Here is a 10835-nt window from a genome sequence, read left to right as displayed (position 1 = left end):
TCTGTACTGTATATATATATATTAGCTACTGGCGGTCGCCAGTAGGGAGATATAGGTAGGACCTAGTTTCCATAGGAAACCCACAACATTCTATTTGGAATAACTTTGGCGCTGGTGGACGAATCTTTGCGAAATTCTCCAAGAAAATGGTCTGCTCCACTCTGCTCCTTCCCTGAAAGCTTGGGGGTGATTCGTCAAGTGGGGGCCGAGAAAAAAGGGGGGGTCCCCAAACGAGTTTTCCCCATGCAATTTTCCAAAGTACCTTTAGCCAGGGCTACAGCCCGAACGGCTGAACGGAATTACACCAAATTTGGCAAAAAGGTAGAGTTCCGTTCGCCGATTGTGCTTTTTGTTAAATGGTGTAAATCCGTTCAATAGTTCCTGAGAAAATGAAAAGTAAATTCATAGTGATATCTAGAGACAAAGTACTGTACTCTGTACCTTCCCGAGCACGAGTTACATGGTCATTGGCTGTTAACTGTCTGTCAAAACTCCAAATCAAGAAGTGATGGCAGCCATCTTGAGCCTTGACCAAGGCACAAGAAAGCAGTGAAACAAACATGCAAAACACGAAAAGGGGGCAGGGTAGAAACACCCTAACCCCCTAGGCCTGCTGAGGGGGTCCCACAAGGACAATCATTTTTTTTAAATCCCTGGTTTTGAAGTACCGAACTCTGTACTGTACTCTGTACTGTATATATATCTATCTATATATCTATATATATATATATTCACTGAAAAAACCATAGGTTATAGACCATATATAGTTAGGAATTAGCATTTACAAAACCTTATTTTACTCACACAAAACCATTGAAATTCGCATATATAGTTAGTTGCACTAACTATATATCGCGCACCCGCAATCCACTGCTGATCATGTCACATATTACATCATTCATGACATGGTCAGTGACATCACTGATGACATCACTGATGACATCTCAAATGACATCACTGATGACATCACTGATGACAACATCCAGTGACTATGTTTCTGTAAAGTTAAAATATGTCTTACATATTGAAGAATGAGTGGATGTATAAGTGTCTGGATGAAGGATTTAATAGGTGCATGACTGACTGTATGAGTGAGTGATTAAATGTGTCTCACTGAGTGCATGGGTTAGTGACTAAACTGTCTTAATTTGTGCATCAATATGTCTGTTGTTCTGTAAACTGCTGCATGTGTTGATCAGTAGCTATATGAGTAACTATATGGGTTATTGATTGGTTGCCCAAGTATTTGTATGGGAAACTGAGTGTGTGTGTGGGTGGCTGGGAGGTGTATGACTCTGTGCATAGATGTGTGAGCAGTTGATTCACTAGATGTATGGGTTCAAAAGTGCATGTGGAAACAGCTGTATGGGCGGTTGACTGTGTGCATGAGTGTATTGGTGAGTGAATGGATATCTCAGTGCTACATGTCAAAGTAAGTACATATGTAAAACACAGTACATGTGAGAGTTGACATATATAAATAACTGTGCATAAGAGCCAGTGAATGTGTGAGTGGCTGTATGGATCATTGTGAACTTGTATCAGGGATTGTATAAGAGAGTAAATATGTGCTAGTATATGTTTGAATAAGTAAGGTGTGTATAACTGTATAGTTGAGGAAATGGAGGTCTGATTGATTCTTTGCATGACTGACTAGGTGTGTGAGTAACTCCATGGATGAGTGACAGTCTGTGAGTGTCTGTTTACACTGAGTGTATCTAAGGTTATATTAGAGTCTGAAGAGGTTCATCGTATTATCACATGAATGATGTCATCAGTGATGTGATCAGTAATGTCAAATGAGATGTCATCAGTGATGTAATTTGAGATGTCATCAGTGATGTCATCAGTGATGTCATTTGAGATGTCATCAGTGATGTCATCAGTGATGTCATTTGAGATGTCATCAGTGATGTCATTTGAGATTCATCAGTGATGTCATCAGTGATGTCACTGACCATGTCATGAATGATGTAATATGTGACATGATCAGCAGTGGATTGCGGGTGCACGATATATAGTTAGTGCAACTAACTATAAATGCGAATTTCAATGGCTTTGTGTGAGTAAAATAAGGTTTTGTAAATGCTAATTCCTAACTATATATGGTCTATAACCTATGGTTTTTTCAGTGAATTTTCAAGGTTTTGTAAATGCTAATTCCTAACTATATATGGTCTATAACCTATGGTTTTTTCAGTGAATATATATATATATATATATATATATATATATATATATATATTCACTGAAAAAACCATAGGCGAATATATGCGAATTTCAATGGCTTTGTGTGAGTAAAATAAGGTTTTGTAAATGCGAATTCCTAACTATATATGGTCTTTAACCTATGGTTTTTTCAGTGAATTTTCAAGGTTTTGTAAATGCTAATTCCTAACTATATATGGTCTATAACCTATGGTTTTTTCAGTGAATATATATATATATATATATATATAACATTTCTATGGCAAAATGAAACCCCTCATTTTGTTCCTTTGCAAATTAAATGTTTTAAGTGTTAACACTTTATTCCAATCAAGATGACTTCAGGTGTGCCATACTTTTGTCATAAGTAAGACTGTTAGCGCTCTAGTTGTTCTTTAGAACACTCTGGGACATTCTGTCACTGGGCTATAGTTGGGCTACATGTGGCTGATATTTGGGCTAAATTTTTTTTTTTTTTGTATCTGGTGGCCATCTTTGGGCTACATTGGGCTACATTGGGCTACATTTGGGCTCTAACATATATATAGCCCAATATATATTTTTCAAAGTTAATTTTCGTAAAAACCACTGCAGCATATATCTTGAACATAGCAAAGGCACATCGGGCTACCAGTCCCTACAATTTTGTCAAGTTTTGTGGAAATCCATTCAGCCGTTCGAGCTAAAAGTGAGTCCAACCGCCCTATGGAAAACTCAATGTTAAAAACACGTTTTGGGACCCCCCTTTTTTCTCGGCCCCTGCTTGACGTAACCCCCCAAAACTTTCAGGGGACGCTCAGAAACAAAATGTGCCATTTTCCTTAAAATTTCAGCCAATTCCGTCCATCAACGCCAAAGTTATTCAACATAGAATTTTCAGAAATCCCTATTCAAAAAAATCCTAACTATATATACCTACTGGCGACCGCCAGTAGGTAATATATAACATTTCTATGGCAAAATGAAACCTCTCATTTTGTTCCTTTGCAAATTAAATGTTTTAAGTGTTAACACTTTATTCCAATCAAGATGACTTCAGATGTGCCATACTTTTGTCATAAGTAAGACTGTTAGCGCTCTAGTTGTTCTTTAGAACACTCTGGGACATTCTGTCACTGGGCTATAGTTGGGCTACATCTGGCTGATATTTGGGCTACATTTGGTTTTTTTTTGTCTCTGGTGGCCATCTTTGGGCTACATTGGGCTACATTGGGCTACATTTGGGCTCCAACATATATATAGCCCAATGTAGCCCAATATATATTTTTCAAAGTTAATTTTCGTAAAAACCACTGGAGCATATATCTTGAGACATAGCAAAGGCACATCGGGCTACCAGTCCCTACAATTTTGCCAAGTTTTGTGGAAATCCATTCAGCCGTTCGAGCTAAAAGTGAGTCCAACCGCCCTATGGAAAACTCAATGTTAAAACTCGTTTTGGGACCCCCTTTTTTCTCGGCCCCCGCTTGACGAAACCCCCCCAAATTTTCAGGGGCTGCTCAGAAACAAAATGTGCCATTTTCCTGAAAATTTCAGCCAATTCCGTCCTCAAACGCCAAAGTTATTCGTCATAGAATTTTCAGAAATCCCATAGGAAAAAAATCCTAACTATACATACCTACTGGCTATCGCCAGTAGGTAATATATATATATATATATATATATATATATATATATATATATATATATATATATATATATTAGCTACTGGCGGTCGCCAGTAGGTAGATCTAGTTAGGACCTAGCTTCCATAGGAAATGGACAACATTCTATTTGGAATAACTTTGGCGCTGGTGGACGAATCTTCGCGAAATTCTCCAAGAAAATGGCCTCCTCTGCTCCGCTCCTGCCCTGAAAATTTGGGGGTGATTCGTTTAGTGGGGGCTGTGGAAAAAGGGGGTCCCAAAACGTGTTTTCCCCATGCAATTTTCCATAGGACCTTTAGCCAGGGTTACAGCCCGAACAGCTGAACGGAATTACACCAAATTTGGCAAAAAGGTAGAGTTCGGTTCGCAGATTGTGCTTTTTGTTAAATGGTGTAAATCCGTTCGCCAGTTCCTGAGAAAATGAAAAGTATAATCATAGTGATATCTAGAGACAAAGTACCGTACCCTGTACTGTACTCTGTACCTTCCCAAGCACAAGCTGCATAGTCATTGGCTGTCAACGGTCTGTCAACTCTCCAAACCAGGAAGTGTTGGCAGCCATCTTGTGCCTCGGTAGAACCGAGGCACAAGAAAGCAGTGAAACAAACGTGCAAAACACTAAAAGGGGTCAGGGTAGAAACACCCTGACCCCCTAGGCCTGCTCAGGGGTCGCACAAGGACCCCCAAGGCCCAAACATTCTTTTTCTTTTTTAAATTGTGGCGTACGAAGTACCGTACTCTGTACTGTAAATATATATATCACCTACTGGCGGTCACCAGTAGGTAGATATATTTAGGACCTAGTTTCCATAGGAAATCCACAACATTCTATTTGGAATAACTTTGGCCCTGGTTGGCAAATTTCTCGAAGAAAATGGCCTGCTCCGCTCCTTCCCTGAAATTTTGGGGGTCATTCGTCAAGTGGGGCCGAGAAAAAAGGGGGATTCTAAAACGTGTTTTCCCCATGCAATTCTCCATAGCCCGAACGGCTGAACGGAATTACACCAAATTTGGCAAAAAGGTAGAGTTCGGTTCGCAGATTGTGCTTTTTGTTAAATGGTGTAAATCCGTTCAGTAGTTCCTGAGAAAATGAAAAGTAAAATCATAGTGATATCTAGAGACAAAGTACCGTACTCTGTACTGTAATCTGTACCTTCCCGAGCACGAGCTGCATGGTCATTGGCTGTCAACTATCTGTCTACACTCCAAAGCAGGAAGTGTTGGCAGCCATCTTGTGCCTCGGTAGAACCGAGGCACAAGAAAGCAGTGAAACAAACGTGCTAAACATGAAAAGGGGGCAGGGTAGAAACACCCTGACCCCCTAGGCCTGCTCAGAGGGTCCCACAAGGACCCCCAAGGCCCAGAATTTTTTTCCATTTTTTTTTTAAATCGCGGGGTACGAAGTACCGTACTCTGTACCTTCCCGAGCGCATACTGGAGGTTCCTGGTGGGCTAGTTGGCCCCCAGGGACCTCCAGTATGCAAGGGGAATTAGTTCCCCCTCTGCAAACGCACCAGGGGGCTGCGTTGCAGAGAGGTGTAAAAGAGGGCGTGGCCTCGTTACACCTCTCTGCAATGCAGTCCCCTGGCGCATACTGGAGTTTCCTGGTGGGCTAGTTGGCCCCCAGTATGCAAGGGGAATTAGTTCCCCCTCTGCAAACGTTACAGAGGGCTGCGTTGCAGAGAGGTGTAAAAAGGGGCGTGTCCTCATTACAACTCTCTACAATGCAGCCCCCTGGTGCATACTGGAGGTCCCTGGTGGGCTAGTTGGCCCCCAGGGAACCTCAGTATTCAAGAGGAATTAGTTCCCCCTCTGCAAACGTGCCAGGGGGCTGCGTTGCAGAGAGGTCTAAAAAGGGGCGTGGCCTCATTACAACTCTCTGCAAGGCAGCCCCCGTGGCGCATACTGGAGGTTCCTTGTGGGCTAGTTGTCCCCCATTAACCTCCAGTATGCAAGGGGAATTAGTTCCTCCTCTGCAAATGTGCCAGGGGGCTGTGTTGCAGAGAGGTGTAATGAGGTCACGCCCCATTTTGCACCTCTCTGCAACGCAGCCCCCTGGCGCATACTGGAGGTTTTTGGTGGGCTAGTTGGCCCCCAGGGACCCCCAGTATGCAAGGGGACTTAACCCCCCAACTTAGAACACGCTACAGGGCGCGTTTGCACAGTGGTGAAGGTAGGGAGCGGGGCTTGAGGTGATGTGAGTGCAAAAATGCCCTGTGGCGCGTTTTAAGTTGGGGAATTAATTTGTCTTCAATCCAGAGGTCCCCTAGGGGGCAACTAGTCCAACAGGTATCTCCCGTAAGCACCACGGAGCTGTGTTGCAGAGTGTTGTTAAAAGGGGGCGTGCCCTCTGAACACCTCTCTGCAACACAGCTGCCTGGCGCATACCGGAGGTACCTGGTGGGCTAGTTGGCTTCCAAGTGTGGAGTTTTGGAACTTAAAAAAAATTCCTCAAAAATCAGCCGAACTACGAATTCCGATTTACTCACCTGTTGTCAGGACAGACCTCAGTGCTGCATCTTTCAGCCCATATTAAAAAAAATAATAACTAATAAAAAAAAAATTGAATTTAGTTTTGTTATTTTACATTAAGAATATGAAGTATAACTTAAAAAATAAAATAAATAAAAATATTTATAATAAAAATGTAGTAAATCAGTATCAAAACAAATAAATATAACAATTAATACATTTAAAAATTGTCATTTACAAAACCTTCGAAATTCACTGAAAAAAAACAAAGGTTTCAGGCCTGATATAGTTAGGAATTAGCATTTAAAAACCCTTTGAAATTCACAGAAAAAACATAGGTTTCAGGCCTGATATAGTTAGGAATTAGCATTTACAAAAACCTTAGAAATTCACTGAAAAACTGTAGGTTTTAGGGGTGTTATAGTTAGCTGGACATTTCACTCATACAAAATCATTGCCTCTGTGTAGGCCGAAACGTTATGCTGATGGTGAGGTGTGCTGATAATTAAAAAACTCACCTGCACTCTGGGTCTTCCATTTCTTCCTGTTTTGCTGTGGCTCCGGATGGTGGGCGCTTCATTGAGAGGAAACAAGCGAGATATATATATATATATATATATATATATATATATATATATATATATATATATATATATATATATACACTGTGAGTATTCCTAATGGATCGGCTTGACACATTCTTAGTGAATACGTATGCACAAAATGTAGATGATGAGTCTTCTTTCCCTGAAATGATGACGCTCCCTGCACCATATATGTGAGCAGTAAGACTAATTTGGGCAGGGGACTTTAATTGTGTATTGAACTGGCCACTTGATGATCACCCTCCGAGGCCGGGTCTCTAACATATTATGGAAACAACCTTAAAAAGTATGATGGCGGACTTGCAGTTAATAGAGATCTGGTGATATCAGGACCCGTGCGAACATGTTCATTCCTATTATTCACACATACATTTGGGATATAGCAGATTAGACTACGTGCTCAGCCATAGCGGTGAAATTAATATATATAAGCACCAGGCCACGAGTCGGGGTACACGCAGGTACACTGTATCCACCCTTTATGTTCAGAGGGTGGACGCCGTCCCCCTGCCAAGAAGTTGGGCCCGCAGAAATATGATGAACTTGTCCTGGTGTAAGACATCGGGACATGTTTAGCAGCGCCTGCATGCTGTCTGCTTTCCATTTCCAGCAGCAGCGTGCAGGCAGCGAGGGGTGTTTTTTTTTTGTTTGTTTGTTTGACTTCCAGCTAGGCCAAAGTTAAGAGGCCATCAGGCCTCCTTTTGTTGAGTATCTTGTCTGAAGGCGGTCTGGAACGTCACATAAATGTAAATGCCATAGAGGAAAACAAAGGCACACAGCTTGCTACCTCTTCACAGGTACTTAAGAGATGCATGCTTTTGCCTTTGTTCTCTCCTTGTATATAAGTGCAGACACTGTAACACTCCGATGGGGTGGACTGTCCCTGTATTTACAAAAATAATGTAAATAGCACTAGTTCATTTATTTTATACATCTACGTCATGACGTCATTTGCTGTGACGGCACGCGTCATGATGTCACTTGCATAGTGTCTAACTTGGTCAGTCCCCCCACTTCTTTTTAAAGGACTTGTGCCCGTATAAGCACTTTGTATATCTCAACCAATATCTGTCCGACCATTCGCCTGTACTTCTCACTGTGACACCCAGCCCAAATTACACCCATCAAGGCTTCAGATTGCAACATGGACAGACAGTGCATTATTGTCCCATATCCAAAAGTACACTGGGTCTTTTTTCCAAAGTATCCACAGCTCCACAGAAAGAAGATCGGTAGAATGGGAAGCATATAAAGCTGCATTTAAAGGAGAATGCATAGCACAGGCTCATGGGGTGCATTAGCAACAGAAGTGATCGCTACTCAACTTGGAACAAAGGCAGGCGAAACTAGATAAACAGACAGGACTACAACAAGACACCTCTCAACCGCTGGTTAATGTAAAGAAACAGAAAGGGGAGGCCAGGGCCAGACTAGGAAAATTCACCCGCACACAGTGTCGACAGCGCTTGTTCCATGAAAGGGATACATCTGGGGAAATGCTGGCCTGGCTGCTAAGATGAGGCAAAATGCACATGCATCTACTAACCCTACACAAAGAGGTGATCCCCGATCTAGTTGATAGGGATAATATTATTGATGCTTGAACACAGTACTTACAATAGGGGATTGCTCAGGTGCCTACTACCTTGCCCCCCTCAAGTGCTCTACCGAGATATTTGCTGGAGTCTGAGTTGCCATTACTCGCAGACATGCAGTAACACTCCTTAGAGAAGCCTCTTGAATTGGAGGAACTTAAGAATCATAGGTCGAATCAACTCTGGGTAGAGCACCAGGAGCTGATCGGCTCCCAGCTGCGCTGTATCAAGTGTTGCCCACATCTTTACTACAAAGACTGTTAGAGGTCTTCCTGGAGGTATGTAACGAGGAGTTCTCCCTGTAGGAAATTGGGTTACTGGTTGACAGGAAAGTAGCAACCACAGCTCTACTCAGGGTGAAATCACAAGCAACCCTTACATTAAGCTGTGCTCAACCTTCGGATAGCTTGGCACAGAGCAGTCAGGCTTAACTCAGAGGCAATATGTGAAGTACTTGTGCAACACTTAAACCAGTAACACAGTGAAAACGCACCACAGAAGGAGCCCACAACAGAGTTAGAACAACAGAACTGTTTAATAAATAAAACAAGACCAAAACTCAAAACAACAATCAGTGGAACCGGAGATATTCAACTTTAACGGTTTTAATAAAAAATAGCCCTAAAAGGTTAAAAGCGCCAACTATGCATATCTGGTTGGGGCGGTCCGGGACAAAGTCACAATTCAGGCCGACCGGGATGGAGTGAGGGCCAGCTATCGGGACTATTAGAAATGGGGATCTCTAGTTGTCAGAGACCGGCGCCGATGTCCAAATAGGGATCCTTCTTCCTAAGTCAGAGTAAGGGGGCTACACCCTTTGATAGCCCCTGCTTAACCCTGTGGTAACGTAGCACGAGCAGACAAGACTATCTCAGAGGCAGTGTGTAAAGCATTTATGACATTCACAACAATGCAAGGAAGAAGCTACAAACAGACACCACAAGCATGTATAGAAAAATAGTTATCTTTATATAGACTGAACACAAGGCTTGTAAAGCGCTAAAGGAGCAACAATGCACATAATTACAGATTCATTTCAAAAGCAATAATGGCACTCACGAAGCGTGTGGAACGAACTTAGTTCGAGGCCGGGGTCCACGCGACCCGGTGGTGTACAATGTACCTGAGATTTAAAGGGGCCCAGCACACAGCCTCACAAGGAAGCTGCGGTGATAACAGGCAGACTTGCAGCGGCCACAGCTCCCAGGTAGAGGTCCATGGCTTGCACTCACGATAATCCAGCGGCACACCCAGGTGTTAACAAGATCCTTGAAGTGAGGACTAGTGCGGGCACTCAGTGGCACAGCTCCTCAGCTGCAGCGGCCCACAATAGCAATAGTGATGATTCTCGCAGGATGGGAAATGCGGGCACTCAGCGGCACAGCTCCTCAGGTGCAGCGGCCCGCGATAGCGATGATTCTCGTAGGACGCAAATGCGGGCACTCAGCGGCACAGCTCCTCAGCTGCAGCTACCCACAATAGCGATAACAACGACTTTGGTAACACAGGCAAATGCGGGCTCTTAGCGGCACCAGCTCTCCAGCAGCGGCGGCCCACAATACCGTTATCGATTACTTTGGTAACACAGGCACATACGGGCTCTCAGCTGCAACAGCTCCTCTGCTGCAGCAGCCCACAATAGCGATGACTTTCGGCCCGCTTTCCCCGCAGTAGAACCAGGGGGTCTGGAATTCTCAACAGAGGCCTCACCTGCGAGTAGAATCCTCCTCAAATAGGAATCCAGACGGCTGATGGGTGAAGTCTAATGTCCCTGAGACTTCGGCAGGAGGCAAGCTCAAATCAGGCCCTTGGGTAGTTGCTTCAGCAAGAAGTATAAAAGTTTCAAAGTCCTTTCCCTCTACTTACACAGACAGAGGGTTGTCTTGAAATCCAGAAGTAGCACACCGTCTAGGGTTTTTTTAGCACAGATCTTTATACCCCAATACTCTTTCTTCTCAAAAAGTCACAAATCACTGAACACAGCCAGAACCAGTTTGCTGTTGTCCTGGAGCACTTTGTTTACAAGGCTGCTTCCTGCCTTTCAGGAAGAGGGGGTCTGCCATCAGACCCACAGTGGGAGGTGGAGCCATCATTCACCTTGCCAGGCACAGCCCTGCTCAGATCAAAGGGTCACCCCTCCCCATACTCCACTGCAGATCTCTCTATTCAATCCAGGTATGGCTCAGTCTGCCCTGACCCTCCAAAACCAGACAGCCAATACACATGACAGCAGAGCACACTGGAAGGTTTAGCCAAGAAAATACCTACTTCTTAAAAGTGGTATTTTCAATCACAGAATATAAAAATAA

Source organism: Lissotriton vulgaris, chromosome 1_2 (assembly GCF_964263255.1).
Source record: "Lissotriton vulgaris chromosome 1_2, aLisVul1.2, whole genome shotgun sequence".
NCBI lineage: Eukaryota > Metazoa > Chordata > Amphibia > Caudata > Salamandridae > Lissotriton > Lissotriton vulgaris.
This window is presented reverse-complemented; position numbering follows the sequence as displayed.